We start from the raw sequence: 8,284 nt of genomic DNA on the forward strand, positions 1-8,284 counted from the left end.
CATCCTAGTTATGTGAACATATAGCATCCTATATTTTCTCCTAGCATTATGTTACTTGGAATTCATGGGTTCACTGATGAATTCATTTCAATTGTATGTTTAATGAATATTTCATCCACCTGACTTTAAACTTCATAAGGCCAAAGCTGATCCTATCTTGTTCAACATTATAAACCTAGCATAGTACTTGCTACATAGTAGGTCCTAGTAAATATTTGTTGGTGGTGTTTAAATAAGTGATTAAAGTGGCACTTTAACCTTGAGGCTAGTCTCCCATAGAACTCTAACCCACCCAAGGCAATTGATCCCCATCTCAGGACATATAAATGAGGCTCTGACCATGTGGGCCAGAAGGAAAAGGCAATTATGATGGTAAGAAAAAAGCAGAGACATTGGGATTAACAGGAGCTTTTGTTAAGGATACAAGGATACAAACAGCTTTAGAATCATGGAAAAACAATGGCTTTCTAAAAAGAAATATGAAGAAGCAGAAAAGAAAAGTCAAATAGAGAACTGGCAAGGAACACAGCATCCCTGGGGGAGCTGATGTAGATGAGCTGAGTAGCCCATGGTAGGGGCTACAGGTTGAGGGGAAGGAGAAAGGGACTTTGGGAAGGATAGAGTGGATACCCGGGAGCCTCTGACATTGGCACAACACATCCATCCTGAGCTGAGTTAGCTCAGGTGAAGACCAGAACTCCATCTATATGATAGAGAAAAGGGGAACTTCTAACACCAAGAATGAAGAACTGCTAGAAGGAGATAAGACGAGGAAGAAAGAAATTGAGTATAGAGAGACACCCAACTTAAAGAGTGGAATATCATAGATGAAACTGATTTATTTGACTAAAAGGCCAGTTATGGCATAAAAGTTAAAAGTCCATTTGTTTTCCCATATCACAAAATGCGAATCACTAAATTTGCAATATGAATGCTTTACTGTACTTTAAAAATTATGAATTCCTTAGGCTGTTCTTTTTCTGTTCCAAAAAAGCTATTTTAGAAGCTCACATTAGAATATTTTATAACTCTTTTATCCCTCCTGAACATCTGTGAACTGGAAAGAATATAGTATATTACAGAAACAATCCATTTAAAGAAAAACAATTAAAATGAAAACTACTTCCATTTCTGTGGCATAAAACTCTAATTCTCTCCCCTTTGCAATTTTATTACTACTCTGACATGATATAGTCACAGCTTCACTTATACACAATGTTAATTTCACTCATACTCTACTTAATCTTCAAAACACTGCAGAATAACATTTTTCTTCAGTAATTTATCATTTGCTATGATAAGGCAATGTGTTTAGAGGATGTTAGAGTTTTTTTTCAAGTTTGCATTTATCTTGATGCTGAAATGTGCTCTGAATGCTATTAAAATATATCATTTATACACTTTCACATTTAACTATATTAACTCTACCTTAACTAGACATTTATTAAGAGCAGCATATTTATTTCCCATTCAGGACTTTTTAAATCTGTGAAGTCAGCTCTATGGAAATGAGCAATTTTTGCCAGCATTACACTGTGTAATAGGTTAAACTGAGCAGAAACCCTGGGGCTCCATTGTGGTGGGGTACACAAGTGCATATCTTTTCTGGGCTTCCTTAAATCGTTTTCCTATGCAAGGCCTCTCATCATTTCACCGGCTGCCAGTGACATACTTTCAACTTTTGAATAAACTTGTGACAACTCTCATCATTCATTCATTCACTTACCATTTAACAAATATTTCCTGTATCTTCTGTATCTTCTATATTTACAGGTATTCCAACATAAACATGTATTACTTCAAGATCTTTCTCCTGAGATTAACAAGAAATCATACATTCTTCTTATTAATTTATTTTTTATTTACATCAAAATGTAACATGTACATATCACTTAGAAAGTCAAGGCTTATAAGGTTTGTAAAGGAAAACTTCAGTTCCTATTCTACTTTTCCCTACCCTTAATCCTGCTTTCCAGAAGTCATTTTCAAGTTTTAACCACTTCTTGTTTTCATCTCCATATTTCTAAATAATGTTTCTGTTATTTTTTGGTATTTCAGTTTTAGATAATATCTACTGACTTCCAACTATGGAAGATACTGTGGGTTTTTTTTTTTTGATACAATTACTTCCCCACACATCAAAGACTTACCCTCCTCCCCCAGCATCTCAATTGTAGTATTATGATGAATAAATAAACATTATTCACAGCTGAGCCATTATGTGCTAAGTTGTTTCAATTGTTTCCAACTCTTTGTGACCCTATGGACTGTAGCCCACCAGGCTCCTCTGTCCATGGGGATTTTCCAGGCAAGAATACTGGAGTGGGTTACCATGCCCTTCTCCACGGGATCTTCCCGACCCAGGGACTGAACTTACATCTCATGTCTCCTGCATTGGCAGGCAGGTTCTTAACCACTACTGCCACCTAAGTTGACCATAATTCCATTTCTTTTTTTTTTAATAGCTTTTTTTCCTCAGAGCTAATCATTTCTTTTCTTATATTTTTAGTTTTCCATGTCCCTGTAAACTAACTGAACCTTACTTAAATTCTGATAGAACTGTAAAATCTCTCCGTATGTTCAAATATACCAAGTTGTCTTTCAGTTTCTTCTTCTTTTTTAAAGATGTAAACCTTGAAGTCTTTTGTCTGTCTCCTATAGTCTGGACTGGTTGCTGCCTATGCCTGATGACCATCTGTCAGGCTGGGACTTCTCTTCACTCTCCTTCTGGAAATTCGTTTACCTCTCTCCTGTGTTAGAGTCCTGTTTCCTCAATCCTAGTTTTTTTTTTTCTCAATTTCTCCCCTGTTTGGTTGTGTATATACTCTAGTAGCTTCCTGAGAAAGATGCAGAGGGATGGGGGAATATAAGATGCCTCCAAATCCTGAACCTATCTAAGGATCTGTGGCACAAACAACTTCTATCTAATTTGTTTCTCCCCTGCAGGCTTATGTTTCAGCTTTCCCAGCCTGACAAAATAAGACTATCATGAAAATTTTGGTGAAATTTCCTTTCTGCTACTGTCTCCTCTCATTCTCTTAGTCCTTGTGAGTTTATGCCTTTTATATTTTTTTAGAGCAATTTCTGGAGGGAACAGAGATAAACAGATATGTTCTATTTACCATATTTAGCCTGAAGTATAATAATTTTAATACTATAGTATAGATTTAGTTCTATATTATATATATTCATATTATATATAATACAGAATTATATGTATTCATATTATATATAATATAGAATTATATTATATATTATATAGAATTATATAATTACATTCATATTCTATATTATATATATTCAAATATAACCATTTATTATTTCATTCACTTAACAAATAGAGATTGAGCACCTGCTCTATGTCAGGCCTTATTCTAGGTAGGTCCTGGGGATTCAAAACTAAACAAAGCTGACAGAATTCCCCACCTTCATGGAAACTACATAGAATGTTGAGGGATGGCTGGCCAATAAAAAAAAAGAATAAAATGTATATCATAATATGATGTTTTATGGAAAAAAATAATAAAGCCAAGTGGGAACAGGATGTTCACGTTTAAATAGAATGGCCGCAGAAGGCCTCGATAGAAATGTGATATTTGACTGAAGACCCAAAAGGAATGAGAGAGCAAGAAATACGACGCTGGGGGAAAAGCATTCCAGATAAAGGAAAAGCATGTCTGGTGGCTCTGAGGTGGACTGAAATGTTCAGGGAACAGCAAAGATGTCAGAGTGACTGAGGAGCGACAAGGAGGAGGAGAGAACAGAGAGGTTACCTGGGGGTCAGGCTCATGTCATCTCTGGCTTTAGAAACCGTCACTGTAAGTGATAACCCAGCCCAAGCTCGCTCTGCTCCCCACAGGAAAGGCCAATAAATCAGGAGGTGGGCTGCTGGGGCAAGGAATAACGACTGTAACCACAAAGCTAGCAGACAGAGCAGATGGCAGACTAGTCTCTCAGAGAACCATCTTCCCTCAGGCTGAATTCAGGCTCCTTTTATACAGAGGAGGGGGAGGTGCCTACTGCAATGCTGACCAATGGCTGAGGCGGACCACTAACGGTCACTCGCTGGTTGCTCTCTTGGGGTGGGGTGGGCTCACTGCGATGATGATCAATGGCTGAGTGGGACCGCTAACTGCCTTTGGCTAACAGCTGAGCCTGCCCGGCTCCTATTACATAAGGATTTGTATTCTGGAAGCTACAGTTTTGTTTACAGAACTGTCCCCTGTCTTCTCGCTTCATCTTCTTAAAGCCCGTTCAGAAAACTAGTTTCTGAGGTGGAAGTTCATTTTCCCTTTAAAGAACATTAATATTTCCCACTTAGTATTCTCTGTTCAAGACTTGTGGTTGCCAAAGTGGGGGAGATAGTGGTGGGAGAGGAATAAATTGGGAGTTTGGGACAAGCAGATGCAAACTATTATATACAGAATGGATAAACAACAAGGTCCTACTGTATAGCACAAGTAACTTTATTAAAAATCCTGTGATAAATCATTATGGAAAAGAACATGAAAAAGAATATATATATATATATATATATATATATACATATATATATATCACTTTGTTCTGCAGCAGAAATTAACACCACATTGTAAATCAACTATACTTCAGTAAAATAATTTTTTTTTAAAAAAGAGCACTCTATTCAAATATGCACATGATTACTTTCCTCTCACCATTCAGCTTCACTCAATGCCACCTACTCAGATGTTAGTAGCCTAAAAGCTCCCCAAATATTCTCCACCATCTCCTCTTCCACTGTTTACCACAGAATTTACCATATTTTGAGATTATTAAGTTCATATATTTGTTAACCTTTTCAAAAATTTGGTCTCCGCTATAGAATAAATAGTGATTCCCTGGTAGCTCAGCTAGTAAAGAATCTGCCTGCAGTGCAGGAGACCCTGGTTCGATCCCTGGGTTAGGAAGGGCATGGCAACCCACTCCAGTGTTCTTGCCTGGAGAATCCCCCTGGACAGAAGAGCCTGGTGGGCTACAGTCCATGGAGTCGCAAAGAGTTGGACATGACTGAGCGACTAAGCGCACATTACAATGAAGGACTTCCCAGGTGGCTCAGTAGTAAAGAATCCACCTACAATGCAGGAGACTTGGCTTCCTTCCCTGGGTTTGAGGATCCCCTGGAGAAGGAAATGGCAACCCACTTCAGTAATCTTGCCTGGAAAATTCCATGGAGAGAGGAGCCTGACCGGCTACAGTCCATGGGGTCACAAAAGAATCACACATGACTTAGTGACTAAATAACATTAGAATAAAAGCTCCATAGAAAGGACAATATCTAACTTGTTTTCTGTATACTGCACAACCCCAACCTTCCAGTGCTATTGGATGGATAGATGGACAGATGGGTAGAGATGACTTTGGGCAAAACTGGGAATGTCCAATAATTACCTTAAATTGGCTCTGTAAAACATCTTTCTCCTTTTATCCTATTCCTTAATTTCATTTAGCTTGTGCTTTTAATTATAAAGAGACTAATAGAAAAAACTTTAAATGTCTTGAATTAACACTTGTATCGTATTCTAAAGTTGCATTTTCCTCTTCAGTGTGTTTTATAATCCTTATTTCATTTGTGGCTTATAACAATATAAACCATAGGCTGTGAGCCTAGCTCGCACACAACTTAATTGAATGCAATGTTTTATAAAGAAAAACTCATATCTGTTATGACTTGAAGCCTCAGTTCTTTAATAAGCAAAATCCCAGTATTCTTAGCATAATAGTGTCTACTGCATTATCACTCTGTTCATTTTTGAAAGCTGAAATTTTGCGGGGAGAAAGATGGGTGATGAATGGGAGGAAGACCTCTAAACGCTAATATCACCCATAAAGAGCTAGAACCAAATGAGGAAGGAAGAAAAAAAGAGTAGCAAGAGTTGTAGGAATTTAGGCCAGAGATTGATTGAAGCTGTTGAGACCTCAACTAAAACAATGATATTGTAATGGCCATGTGAGAATTTGATAGATGATGTGAGGAGTGAAATAAAAGTGAATTAACACAAGCAGTAAACAACATGGAGGAAACGGCCAGCAACAGGGGAAGGAAAAAAAATCTACATGGAAAACTTTGAAGGGGCAAAAAGAAAAGAAGGAAAGGACAGCTGAGACCCTTGGGACTCTTCCACAATGAGCTAAAATTGGCTTCTTGGATGAAGCCATCATTATTGATTCAGTTTAAATATTTTTAGAGAGGAAATTTAAGATGTTCTTAAAGTCATTTTAAATGTTTCTGTTTCTTATTATATCCCTCTATCCTTTAAGGTTTATTTTTTGCTTCTTTTGTTTTAAGGAACTTAGCATAAAGTCTCATATATAAATAAGAATCAGAGAAGTAAAATGGATCTTGGAGAATCACCTGGCCAAGACCTCCTTTTTTAATATGCATTAAGAAACTGAGGTCCAGGTTAACTTGGCCAAGGTGAACACCACACGGTCTTCTGTTATTTCCAGTTCTACACTGGACAGGTTGAGTCTGATTCACCTACATGTCCATCTCATCTAGAACTCACACAGTCTAGCACACTATATAAGTGCTCTGTAACCTGAGCTAAGTGAGAGAGAAATGTAAACTATTTCTGTTTGGGGTTATGCCTCATGGGCCTGTCTTCTAAAAAGTCTGACCTATTCTCTCTAACTTGTACACAAGGTAATAATGGTGATGGACAGGGGAATGCATGTCTGCAGTGTGGCAATGGACAATTTAAGGAAATGTGTCATATCAGTCAGAAACAGAGAACTCTCAAAAGTACTGAGGCTCCAGGAATCTGTGAATCCTCTTCATACTCACAAGGTAGCCCCCAGGGTACCATAGTGCCCCTGGTAAGAGCTGCTCATCCATAGAGCTTACCAGTGACTGACGCAGATTGAGGTTTATGACTGTACTTCTTGATGGCCCCACTTTTCCTTCTGTTCAGTGGAAACCCATTTTTCCAAGTCCTAAAGAGTTATCATATATGTGCTTAATACAGTTTTGAGAGCCAACAGAGACACTAACATAAGCTTCTCACTGAGCACAAATTTGATTCAACATTACTTAGTCCTCCGTTTTCCATTTGGTCCACACCTCCATGTCCATCTTTGACAACTAATAAAGCTGTCAAGTGAAGTTCATACCAAGTAGCAGATTCCTTCATGTAATCCTACCAAAGTATCACATCAGCCTTCTAAAATAGTGTTATTCCACTCTGTCCACATCTAGAGAAAGCAGAATTTGGCAGAAATTGATAAGTGGCTTTCTCAGGGCCATGCAAAAACCTGGTTCAAACCAAGGACTGTATGACTACAGTACCCTTTCTCTATTCCATACATTTCCACTAGGGAGATCTCAGTCAGACTGAAAAAATAATCAGGGCAAAGCAGGTGCCTTTAGGGTCAAGAGAAAGATTTACCGACCCTTGTAAAGGCTGATCTTCAGAATTGGCAAGCTCTGTACTGAGCTTTTCTTGGATATCTCTCTGACCATATATATCACTATGTAATCTATACAGTGGTGTTTCAATGGACAGAGCTCTTACCTGTAATAATTTTCTTTGAACTCATATGCTCTAAGAAATGCCAATAAACTCAGTTGAAGTAATTTCTCACCCGTAGCACATGTGTTTACTCAGAAGGACCCTACCTCTCCCGAACAAGCGAACACCCCATAAAGTCTGCACAGAGCAGCCATTACATGCAAAATGGACATTTGAAAAAGAAAACATTTGACCCTTCCATTGATTGAGCTTTTCTTCAAAGTGCCCTTCAGGGAGTACTGAGCTGGTTGCCAGGAAACAGAGATTCTTTTCTGGAATCAATTCTTGCCATTCTAAGTGTCTTTGAGTGTGTCACTTATTACAGTCTTGATTCCCAACTTAGAATGAGGGTAGTCTTCCTCTCGGGCTTCCTTAGTCAAGACATGTCCAGAGATTCAGAATGTATCTGTAAATAGTTATGAGGTTATTGTGGATGTATGAAATGGCAGTCCTTTTCAATTGTACATTATAATGGAGCTATTTTCAAGTATGTCATTTAGAAGGCACTGAGTGATAGTAATTGAAATAATGAAAAAGTATTTTCCACATTGGTTTGGCAATTAAGTGAGAACCTTCCCCTGGTGTTAGAATGAAACTTTGTGTGATGCATTTTGAGGGAGCCTGGAATTTTGGAAAAAGCTTGGGTGAACAGATATAAGTTCTAGCCCAGCTCCTGTCACAACTAGCTCTATGATATAGGGTGAGTGTCTCCATCCTCTCAGGCTTGGTTTCTTCATGTGTAAAGTGAGAGTTGG

General features: G+C 38.1%; 1 protein-coding gene across 4 annotated transcripts in view; it reads right to left on the reverse strand.

The window, feature by feature from the left end:
• LOC145523848 (uncharacterized) overlaps positions 1–7,782 on the reverse strand; it is an 85,349-nt gene extending 77,567 nt beyond the window's left edge. For all 4 annotated transcript variants that reach the window (XR_014066926.1, XR_014066927.1, XR_014066925.1 and 1 more), the window contains exons 1-2: positions 7,533–7,782; positions 1,727–1,813 (exon numbers count right to left, since the gene is read on the reverse strand). The gene's annotated coding sequence lies outside the window, so the exon portion shown is untranslated. The remainder of the gene's footprint in view (positions 1–1,726; positions 1,814–7,532) is intronic.
• Positions 7,783–8,284: the final 502 nt, after the last annotated feature.

The sequence above is a fragment of the Giraffa tippelskirchi genome, chromosome 10 (assembly GCF_054371585.1).
Source record: "Giraffa tippelskirchi isolate mGirTip1 chromosome 10, T2T-mGirTip1v1.2.pri, whole genome shotgun sequence".
NCBI lineage: Eukaryota > Metazoa > Chordata > Mammalia > Artiodactyla > Giraffidae > Giraffa > Giraffa tippelskirchi.